This window comes from Rhinolophus sinicus, chromosome 1 (genome assembly GCF_057876585.1).
Source record: "Rhinolophus sinicus isolate RSI-liver-muscle chromosome 1, RSI-T2T, whole genome shotgun sequence".
Classification (NCBI taxonomy): domain Eukaryota; kingdom Metazoa; phylum Chordata; class Mammalia; order Chiroptera; family Rhinolophidae; genus Rhinolophus; species Rhinolophus sinicus.
The window spans coordinates 27471990-27484110 of NC_142501.1; the positions used below are offsets into that span (position 1 = coordinate 27471990).

Sequence of the window (12121 nt, forward strand, 5' to 3'; positions counted from 1 at the left end):
TATCCTTGATTCTTGGAAAAGCCCACTCATTTCCTGAAATTAATAGAACATTCCTCTCCTTCATTTCCATGTAAAATACCTACCAAATGAAAATTACGGAGGGAGGAAAGGCAAGGTCAACTCCAGCGGTGGAAATAGTGTGAATGGGGGACTGTAATCAAGAGAGTATAAGGGTCATTGAAAGAGCTGTGATCAGAAAAATGGCCATAACAAACAGACAAATTTACAAAAAATCAAAGACAGGGAAGAAAGGAAGATCATAAGGTCATGTGAGAGAACTGAAGAGTAAGAAATCACTTTCATTATTTTGTAAGCAATAGGGTTAAAAAGTTTAATGCATTTGAGCAAGAGCATGTCACAATAAAAGCAGTAATTTGTGGTGAACAGAATGAATTAGAGAGGAGAGGGGACTTGGTACTCACCACAGTAATAATTCTATTAATGATTATCTTATCTGACACATTAGTAAAGCTGGGCCTGGTAGAGGCCTCTTCACATCCCCAGCCTCACCACTACTTGACCTACTTATAGCGTAACAACAGATCATCCCCCTGCGGCTTGAGCTAGGAAGGTCCCCTGTCCCACCCAGTTCCCTGTTTTAGAAAATCACCCTGAAACTTATGATTAATACCCTTAGGCTTATTGATCACAATCTCTACAGTCTAGCATTCTTTCTAGGCTACTTCCGTCATTATTCCTGTCTTGCTGACTTCACCATAAAATTTCGTGACCAGAGGGAAGACTCCATGCAGATACCTGGAATCTTCACGTAGCCTCTGGAGGAACACCCAGATTTTCCCTTAAAAACCCCAAGCCGGTCTGAGAATGTTAAGGCAGTTTTTGGAGGTGTTAACCCTCTGCCTTAACCACGGTGCTCTGAAATAAATAAGCATTTATTATTCGATACCCAACTCCTGTGTCTATTGGCTGAGTGGAACACGCTGAACGAACCCAGGACTTGTCTTCTGGTTTTCATTTCTGGCGATTCGATAGGGATGGTCTCGGGATTCCTCTGGTAATTCTTTCGGCTTGTGGGTCTCCAGGGCTGCCTGGGACTGGGTGGATTCCTTGACACAGGACCAACCTCTGGAAGCAGCTGCCGAGCAATTTTGTTTACCAAGGTGGGATCTATGCCAGGGCCCGCCCATGACAGACACCTTTTCTGCCCAATTGGGATAAAGCGTTTGCTCTGTTTCCTGCCTCTTAGTTACTGGTTCCAGAAGTGGGGTGACCCTGGTGTGCACAGGATTTTTCACTCACCATCTGGGGCTCCTCTTTGAGGGCCATTTAGGGGTCATACTGACCCATTGGCACCAAAAGGTGAGATTTCAATGTCTAGCAAGGCATAATACCCCCACCAGTAAGGGGCTTTGGTTGCAAGCTTGCTTTGGTTCTGGAAGCACGCTTGTGGTTGGCACTGTGAAAGCCATCACGCTTGGTTTAGGCCTTTGGGCACTGGGTGGTCTTAGGGCCACATTTGGTTTTTGGTATTTGCCTATTGGTCGATTGTCTGACAGTCGATGGACCACGTATATGGAGTAAGATGATGTCGCATGCCAATTTGGTGCTTGGCTAGGTTCAGTTTTGGTTTTGGTATTTGGATCAAAAGTTAGGTTTTTCTGGTTTTGTCTGATTCAGGGAACACTTGGATTTGTGTGTGTGTGTGTGTCATGTGCAGCTATATTTGTTCAAGCTCAAAAGTGGGATCTAAGGGTTTAATGCCGGCCAGGAGCCCATTGGACAAAGTATTAGGACATTGGCAAAACTATGGCTATAAGCCATTGACCAAAAGGAGATTAATGTTCTATGACAGTACTGCTTGGCCCATGTATATATTAGATTCTGGAGGTTGCTGGTCGCTCAATATTTCATTGCAACTGGAATTGTTCTGTTAGAGGTCTGGGAAATAAAATTTCTTTATATAAGCCTTTATGATAGACTCTAAAGAGAGGGGAACTAAACTGACAGTTCAGAAAAAAAAAGGGACTGCAGCCATCTCCTAACCCACTTATAACCAGGGATGCCTGAGGCTGAGGTAACTGAAGGAAAAAAAAGATATACTTTTAAAACCAACAACTAATTCTCAAGCCAGACTCTCCAACCCTTGTCGCAGCCTCTTTGAAATTGTAGGGGCAATTGTAAGATCTTAGGACCTCTCTGCAATTGTTAATAATTTTGTTTATATGTATATGATCTTTGATATCTGCGCTTGTCTGTGTTTTATATATAATGTAGTGTTTTTGCCTCTGGATGGCATTACCAGATTATAGTTGATTAGCTTAAAGAAAAAAAAATTAAGCGCTTATATAAATTTAAATAATAAAAAACTGAAGTGCTTTTCAGGATCACGTGATCTAAGAAAATATTAAATAGATATATATTTTTAAGGTTATTAACATCAAATATGGTATTTTTTGTTTTACCTGGGTTTACAAAAATAAATTGATGTTATCTCTGTCACAAAATTTGTCAAAAAAATAGCTTGGGTAATTATTACCTTTGAAATCTCATAGAGCTAAAAACTGATAAAGTGTTAACTAATATAAGGTTTTAGATAAAACTTTTCAGTAATAATTATATAGTGTGGATGCTTGGACGTTTTTTCCCTGCTTCTGTTGGTAACTTAAGATTTCAATTTTACTAAGTTGTGCTAAATGATAAAAATTATTAAGTATCTAGGTGTTTCAAAATAACAAAATGCTGAAATATTAATTATTGGATGAGTCTGAGTTCACTTACTTTTTGGTTTCTTGTCACAGGAAATCTGAAAGATAACTTAAGATCTATCAGTAAACGTGTTTTGTACTTTTTAAAAATATATAATTTAAAAAATTGGTAGATATATTGTTAACAAAAACCTATACTTCTAAAGGTTGTTAAATGTGTTTTTAGATTTGCTAATAGAAATATTGGATACTTGCTTTTAGTTTCAGTAAAAATTAAGGTTCTGAAGGTTATGGATTCTAATTAGTATGAAAGGAAATGATGTGTATTTTCAAGGAAGGCATAAGGTATGGAAATACATTTTTGAAGGAATTGAAAGAAAGTAGTTTGTCCTAAGGATGGTTATTTCTGAATGAGTGAGAGGAGACAACCTAAGAGGGACTAGGAAAGTTGTAGAAGGTCTGTGAAGGAAAATCTTGAAAGAATTTTATATATGGTTAAGCTAAATGTGATTAAGTAAGTTAAATATCAAAAATAAGCTGGTACAAAATTAGTTAAGTTTTCTCTCTCTGCTAAAGAAAACAAAGTTTGTTAGACTGTTGGTCTGCTACTGATATTATAAAACAGTTTTCTGTCTGAAAAACAAAGATTATATGTGCCATCAAAATAATTTTCTATGTTTTATACTGTCTTGATTAGATCTTTAGCTACTCAAGAAAATAAATCTAAAAACTAAATTGTACTAATACGGTATTTATGTAAATGTCTGTATTTTAGGACTGCTAAGAGTTCACGTGTCCTCGGTGTTAGATATAGGCCAGTGTACGGAAGCTTATTTTCCCTAACCTTGGCAAGGTATTACAATGGTTCTGGCCCACTGTTATCTCCTGACAAAAATGCTCAGATCCTAAAAGAAGGCCAGGGGATTTGCTTAAATGTCCTTAGCAACTAAGACAGGAAAAAAAAGGAAAGAAAGGAACAGTGAGACTAGATGAGGCCAGAGACAGGCCAGATTTTGGCTGCAGTTAATAGACAGGCCAAGGTCAGCGCCACCTCAGGGCCACCCCAGCAGCCCCAGCAGAAAAGGAACCTGCTTTAGATGTGGAAGCCCAGGCTGCTGGGGCTCCCTGTGCAAACTAAAGGGCACACTGGAAGAGGGATTGTCCCCTTTTCTGAAGGGGGCGGGGACCAATTCCTTCTCTGCAAATGGCTGCAATTGATGGATGGACCTAAAGGCCGAGTCAGAGGCCATGCTCATCACAGGAGAGGGACTAAGGGTGACCCTTGATGTGGTAGGTAAGGCTGTTAATTCCTTGATTGATATGGGAGCCATTTATTCTGTCTTGACTGCTCAATCTGGACCTGTTTCCCCTGAGACCTGCTCAGTTGTTTGGATAAATAAAGCCCCTAAGTTTGGGCTCATACTCAAGCCTGCTCCTTACCATTGGCCTGTACCTTAGAGAAAATGTAAAACTGGCTTTAAAAGTGTTCTGGAAATGTTTTGTCAGGAGACCTCTAAGCCCTGGGTCTAACTGCGGCTCATTACTCTGGATTCTAACCTCAATTCTGCTATGTCCTATGGTGTTAACCTGGAGGAGGTTCAGCAGGCACTTAGAAAATATGGGAAACTGGCACCTCCCCCAGGCCGACCCCTCTATACATTATATCCCGAGAAAGCAAGGAGACCAAGTACTCCTAGAACCCTGGAGGGGGAGGGGGTCTCTCACAAACCAGCAGTTTTTCTGAGCACCCCAACTATTGTTGGGCTTCAGAGAGTCAGTGGCTGGGTCCACTTCCCTCAAATCAAATTTATTTCATTTAAGTCTTCACAGGACTCCCTCAGAAGGAAAAGTGTCACTCCTATTTCTGTGAGCCAACTGAAGACCTGAAGCTCCTCTTCAAACAGAACTGCTGGAGCTGCTCACTATTGTCTCTCTGCCTGTGCCCCACCTGGGATGCCCATTAAATGCCTTTTGTCTCTCCTCTTCCCCGGCTCCTCTAGGGAGAATAAGCTAATATAAGAGCTAGGTTCAGTAGCCTCTCTGACTGCTGGATTTGCCTCCTCTCTGCTGTAAACAAACAGCAAAGAACTCTGGTGCCTATAGGCAGGGACTACACCTACTCTCAGCAGGAAGTAGCAAGAGTGGTCGTCACCTGTATCCCTGGATGTAAAATTTGTCTTAATATAGTTATTTCATTTCCTCTCTAATCTAACCTTACTGATTTTATAGAAATAAAACGAACATAAGACATGGGGGGATTGAAACAGGACCCAGTTGGGACCCCCACAAAAGAGGCCTTGCAATGTCCCTGGCTTGCCTCTCTCTGCCCTAGAGCTTAACAATTGATCAACACCCTCCCTGTGGTTTGAGCTTGGAATGTCTCCTGTCCCAGTCCCCTGCTTTAGATAATTACCCTGAAACTTATGCTTGCTTACTGATCACAATACCCATGCTTATGATCACAATACACATGCTTACTGATCACAATACTCATGATTACTGATCACAATACCCATGATTACTGATCACAATAATGATGCTTACTGATCACAATCTCTATGGCCTGTCATCACTGCTTCTGCATTGATGACCACGCTGGAGAGCCACATCGTCTGAGGGAAGGCTCCATGCAGACCCTCAGAACCATCACGTGGCCACTGGAGCAATGGCTAGATTTTCCTTAACTATCCCAAACTGGGCTGAGAATGTTAAGGCAGTTTTTGGAGCTGTTAACCCGCTGCCTTCTCAGACCACCGGTGCTCTGATAATAAACGTTTATTCTAGGACCCAACTCCTGTGTCAGTCTATTGGCTGAGCAGCATAGGCAGCACATGCCCCTAACTTAGTTGGCCTTCAGTTTCAATATTGTATATTATATGTCAACTGTAATTTTTAAAAATTCAAATGATTGTTTTAAAAAAAAAGGAACGTTTTGGAGACAGACTCGCACATAAGCAGAATGCCACACAACATGATGACGACCATCTACAAGCCAAGGAGAGAGGCCTGGACCAGATCCTTTCCTTACAGCCCTCACAAAGAACCAACCTTACCAACACCTTAGTTTCAGACTTTTGGCCCGTGATACAGTAAGTATCTGATGTTTAAGCCACCTAGTTTGCTGTACCTTGTTATGGCAATCCTAATAAATTAAACCACCAAAGCCTTTATAAGGTTAGGTAAAAAAATATTTTTGCCTCTGAGTCTCACTCTCATAGACGCCAAGCTGCCATGCAGTTGCAATGCTGTGTGGAAGCCGAAGCCAGACCTCCTGCATGGCCTCTCTGGCCAGCCCGGCACCTCAAATGAGATCTGTACTCAGGCCATTGCCAGCATCTCAGCCACCAGCAACAGCTCCACCATCTGTTGTTGGCTCACCTGCTACCGTGCCTCGGGAGCCAGGTCTGATGGCCCAGATGGCAACCACTGCAGCTGGTGTAGCTGTGGGCTCTGCTGTTGGCCATACATTAAGTCATGCCATCACTGGGGGCTACAGTGGAGGAAGTAATCCAGAGCCCGCAAGGCCTGACATCACTTACCAGGAGCCTCGGAACCCAGCGGCATACCAGCAGCAGCATAGTTTGGCCCATGCCACTATGAGATGAAACAATTTTTGGAGTGTGCCCAGAATCAGAGTGACCTTAAGCTTTGTGACGGTTTCAGCAAGGTGCTGAAACAGTGCAGATTTGCAAATGTAACAAAGAAGTTCAAATTGAAAACATGGAAACTCATCTCTCATGACCAAATTAATTTGGTATAAAAATACAGTTGCTAGTGAAAGTGTAAAGTATAAAACCACCAATTAAACCTCTCCCCTAGCATTAATAGCTTCCTTGCTTCAGAATTGCAATGGTCAGGTTGTTTGTACTGGGTGTTCATTGAGACGGTATTGAGTTTGGAGTTGAGCAAATGTTTGTGTGGCCTCTTTACACCTGCTTTTGTGATGTTATTTTTTTTTTTTAAGATCAGTTAGAATAAAGGGATTTTCTTCCAAGAAAGAACATATTTTCAGAAAATATACAATGCCAAATTTATAATGAGCAAAAAGAAATAATTTAAATAAATATTATAGGTACTGAAATGGTAATTAAAATAGAGTGAACACAGCAAACCTTCAAGGAACAGCTAATTCTTATATTATACATCATGTTCCAGAAAAGAGAAAAAAGAGAGTGTGTCATGTGGGGTCTCTGGTCCTGCTCCCCACATAAGAACGCAGCACATGGTGAGGCCAAAAAGGAACACAAATGGAGCCATAGATATGGGAATCATACCACTATATTCTCGCTGGTGGCATCCGCCTCTCTGCAATCCGCTCTTGCCAGCCAGCCACCATCTTCTTGCTAACCCCCATTCTTTCTCCTTCCCTCTGCTAGCATAGCCACAGCAGTTATATTAATGGCCAATGGCTCACTGGTTACAGCTGACGGCCAACTAGCCACAGCTGATGGCCATGCAATCCCAGTTGATGGCCATTTACTACCTGAGCCAGCACCTGTCTATGTGAGGCCGAGAGCCTGGAAACAGGAGGAGCAGCTGCCGGAGAGCTGGACCCCCGTGGAGGGGTGGGAGGACGTGGACGGTTCTCCCACCGGCACAGGAAAAGCCATGCAGCTGCTGGAGAGATGGAGCCCCATGGAGAGGTGGAAAGATGTGGATGGTTCCCCAACCAGCACAGGCCGGAGAAAGCAAAGGTCGTTGCGGCCCTGTGGGCTGGGAAGTTCTTGCTCAGGCAGCCCAGATGCAGGACTTGTAGTCCCAGGAGGTAACGCTTGCTGAGTCCTCCATGGGAGATGAGGGTGAGGTCAAGGTCATCCCTCACCCCCAGGACAGCCCTGGCGAATGACTATGGACTATGGGGAATTGCCTTCCATCCCTAATTTAGTGGACAGCTTGACTGCCTGTTTAGGAACATACCACCATGTAGTGGAACTGGGGGGATATTTGCTTTTGTGTCTTGACTACCCGCCATTGAGAATATGTAAGCACCTTGATTGTGAGTCGCTGTTGTTCCAGCAGGGTACCCTGAGAGGCCCAGAGAGAGGGGCAGTGCCCTGAGAGCCCTGGCTGAGTCCAGGAAGTCTGGCTGAGCCCTGAAGATGCCCTGGCGGTGCCCAGGAAGTCAGGCTATTCCCAGAGAGAGTAGCAGTGCCCTGAGAGCCCTGGCTGAGTCCAGGAAGTCTGGCTGAGCCCTGAAGATGCCCTGGCTGTGCCCAGGAAGTCAGGCTGTTTCCAGAGAGAGTGGCAGTGCCCTGAGAAACACTGGCTGTGTCCGGGAAGACAGGTGGTACCCTAAGAAGTCCAGGAAGTCTGGCCGTGCCCAGAAGCACTGGTGGTGCCCTGAGAAACCCTGGCTATGTCCGGGAAGACAGGTGGTACCCTAAGAAGCCCAGGAAGTCTGGCTGTGCCCAGAAGTACTGGTGGTGCCCTGAGAAACCCTGGCTGTGCCCAGAGAGCCTGGCTATGTCCAGGATATTGCATTCACCTCCAGGCTCCTCGCACAGGGCCTCTCACGGAAGACGTTTGTCACATAGATTGTGAGGCGAGAGCCTGTAGGGGTGGAGTGTGGGGGCAGAGCCTCAGAAAGTAGTTTCCAGGCTCTCGGCCTCACATAGACAGGTGCTGGCTCAGGTAGTAAATGGCCATCAACTGTGATTGCATCGCCATCAGCTGTGGCTACTTGGCCGTCAGCTGTAACCAGTGAGCCATTGGCCATTAATATAACTGCTGTGGCTATGCTAGCAGAGAGAAGGAGAAAGAATGGGGGTTAGCAAGAAGATGGTGGCTGGCTGGCAAGAGTGGATTGCAGAGAGGCTGATGCCGCCAGCGAGAATATAGTGGTATGACTCCCCTACCTCTGGCTCCGTGGGTGTTCCTTTTTGGCCTCACCATATCCTGCGTTATGTGGGGAGCGGGACCAGAGACCCCGCCGGGTCCCCCGCCTGACAAATGGCGCAGCGAGCAGGGTCTCGCACATGACACTACCCTCGGGCTGTACAGGTTGAGACAGAAAGCAATCTTGGTTATGTAATGGGGCAAAACTGTGGTAAACAACTTTTTTCCTGTAAAAGTATATGTAATCGGTATGTAATGCACATACCACAAAATTCACCACAAATGTCTTTATACGCACAAACCTATGCCCTCTCTTGCAGATATAATGCTCTACATATTCTCCCAAATATTTTATTACTTTACGTAGTCTTGTTTTTTCTTTCTTTCTGTTTTGTTTTTGTAAAGGAAGATAGTTTATTAGAGGCAGGAGAAGAGGTTGCCGCTCCCGATCGGGAGGGGCTACCTGAAACTGGGAAGCCCCTGTTTTTTATTTCTTTTCTCTTTATTCTCAGTCACCCAGTGACACTTTCGTGTCTTGTGTATCCAGCTGCCATGCCATACCTGTTATCATCAGGTAGCTCTGGGATGGTCATGGCAAATGTGGTCATTAATCCACATCAGTAGGAGAGAACTAGAAGGTAACTTATATACATCACTCACAAAATGCATTGAGTTCTCTGTCAAAATGAATGTCAATGCACAAACAAGACAGATTTATATATGATACAGCTAGAAACAGTGAGGAAAGTCTCACATTTGTTTAGATCCAAGATAAAAATAGACATACTTGTTAGTTCAGGAAAGTGAATGGAAAAATGACTCATCCATAAGAAGAGTACACTGAAATCAGCAAAATATTTTTGTCCTCAGACAAGACAACAATTTTATGTAACATATTCAATGGTACTCATGGAAAGTAGTATTCATATAACAGCACTCCATGCTGTACTTTGGTATTCTTATTTCTCATTTTTATAGAAAACTCATATCCAAATCATAAATAATAATTATACATACACATATTCAGTCTGTATAGATTCAAATGCTTGAGAAAGTTGCCTAAACTCTCTGTTGCTCAGTTTTCTCTTCTATAAAATTGAGAGCAAAGTTGTACTTCCCTTGTAGGAATGTTACAATAATCAAATGAGATACTGCATGAAGAATGTTTAGAATGATGATGCCTGGCATTTATGTCAAATATGTATGTATGTATGTATGTATGTATGTATGTATGTATGTATCTATCTATCTATCTATCTATCTATCTATCTATCATCAATCTTCTACACACACACACACACACACACACACACACAATCAGGTACATTTTTACCACTTTAAAATCTGCTTATAAATTACAGCATATATATGAGCTAAAATAGAACTACATATTCCTTGCAGATCATTTGTGTATGAAGCTGTACTATGTTTTAAAAATTCTACATCTTTAAGTCATTAATTATTTAGATCATTGATCCACTTTCATGGTTAGAGTCAGTAGTTCTCTCTGGATGCCCAATTATGACCACGCAAAATTTGTGCATACCTCTTGCTTGCTGTGCAGAGTCAGCCTTATATTCACTTCTGTAAAATTGAGGACCTTATAAATAGGGAATAGTGAACACCCCCTAAGTTTTGCTGAATCATTTTAAAGGCTTGGATACGTTCAGTATGGTTGGTCCTATGCCATGTGGACTTTTGGAAAGAGCCACTTTTGGAATCGGATGATCTGATTCTAGACTTGGGTCTACAATTTGCTAGTTTTATGAACTTCTGGAAAGTTACAGGAACAATCTTTATCCAATATTCTTTATTGCTCTTGTAGAAACACATAACTTTCCCATTCTGTTTGGAATGCTATTAAATGAGATAACCTAAAAAGTATACTGGGCACAGAACGGGCATTGTATGTATTCAGTGAACTTTAGAAACTTTTCTTCCCTGATACACTTTCTTACAATCTTGTACACACATCTATCTATAAACCACCTCACAATTACTGGTGTGTGTGTGTGTGTGTGTGTGTGTGTGTGTGTGTGTGTGTTGTTTCTTGTTTTTCCCCAAGCCTGACAAAGGCAGTCAAATATTCATATTGTATTCCTAGGGCCTGGTGGCCTGTCAGAATGGTGTGAATTACTTGGTTACACTTCAAAATTTTGGGTTATTTGGTCCACTTCAATTTCTGGGGTAACATCAAACCAGCAACTCCCCATTCTGGGGAAAATGGTCATGGAATGTCCAGCAACAAAGATGTTCAGCCTATTTTCTACATTCCAGATTCTCAGTAAGCGTTGACTTAATACATGTATCCAAACTTCTTTGTAAGTACGTTACCTTTTCTTCAATAATACACACACATTTTTGTTTTTACCTGTATCTGTTGAATTTAAACATGTTTAACCTATTTGTGGCCCTTTTGGCTGACTTTGTAGGTATTTTGTTCTGTGCTTTATTATTGGTTAATAAATAACCTGATGCAGTGGTATCTGGGGTGGGCTCATTATTGGAATAGAAGTATACCAACCTTTTACCAAAATGCACCAGGAGAGAGACTGCAGTTGATTTATAGGGCATCTAAAAGACTGGTAATTTGTTTTGCTTTATTTTCTGTTTTTGAAAATTTTGTTTCAAAATAGTTGTCAATGAAATAAAATGTTTAAAATAAAATAAAATGTTTAAAATAAAATTAAAATGAAGACTGAAGTCATGTTGTTGTTCTTAGTTTTTCTGGTGGTTACTAAAGTATTTATAAGCAATGTGCTTGTATTATCCTTTATAGATATTATCTGTTAAATTCCTTATTGATAACTGAGGATGAGTAGAAAACACCAGCACTTCTTCTCCTTATCCAAATCCATATGTATTTTCCAGTGGTCACCTCTATAATTTTAAATAGTACACACTTATTTCTTGTTCTGTATAAGAAGTGTATCTTAATTTCCTGCTTTATACAAGGAAAACATTAGAATAACACATTTCCCTTCATCACTCCTATGCTCTTTTTATATATTTTAAAATTTTGTGGTTATGAAGTTATATATGTTCAAGTAAGATAGAATAGAAAATTATGTTAGCTTGAATTATAATCATGACTACTGAAACACAGGAGATGTGAGCCTCAATTTGTTTTCTGTCCTCAGGCTCTATAAATGTTAGAGAAAGAGATATATAATTATATATATATTTGGGCATACATATATATGTTCACATATGAGTGTATATATCTTTATTATTATACAAATGTTAACGTATCATGCACATTATTCTGTACCGTTTTTTTTTGACAATATAGCTTAAAGCTTTTCGGAGGTAGTTTTTGGGGGTGTTAACCCCACTGCCTTCTCAGACCATTGGTGCTCTAATAATAAATGCTTATTCTATGACCCCACCAAAAAAAAGATTTTCATATAACTCATATCTAAGAGCTACAAGCTATTCTGTATGGATAAAACATATGTAACTGTCCATTTGGTAGATATTTTCGTTGTTTCTCAACATTTTAAGCACAAATTTGTATACACTTATATTGCACACACATATACAAGTGTATCTAAGAGGTGAACTCTTAGCAGTGAAATGGCTGAGTCTAAGAACATATGCACTTTATATTTTGATAGGTC

The 12121-nt window shown here is 41.4% G+C and overlaps 1 pseudogene; it reads left to right on the top strand.

Moving 5' to 3' along the window:
- The first annotated feature begins 5908 nt into the window (after positions 1-5908).
- Positions 5909-6426, top strand: LOC109435544 (coiled-coil-helix-coiled-coil-helix domain-containing protein 2 pseudogene; annotated as a pseudogene).
- Positions 6427-12121: the final 5695 nt, after the last annotated feature.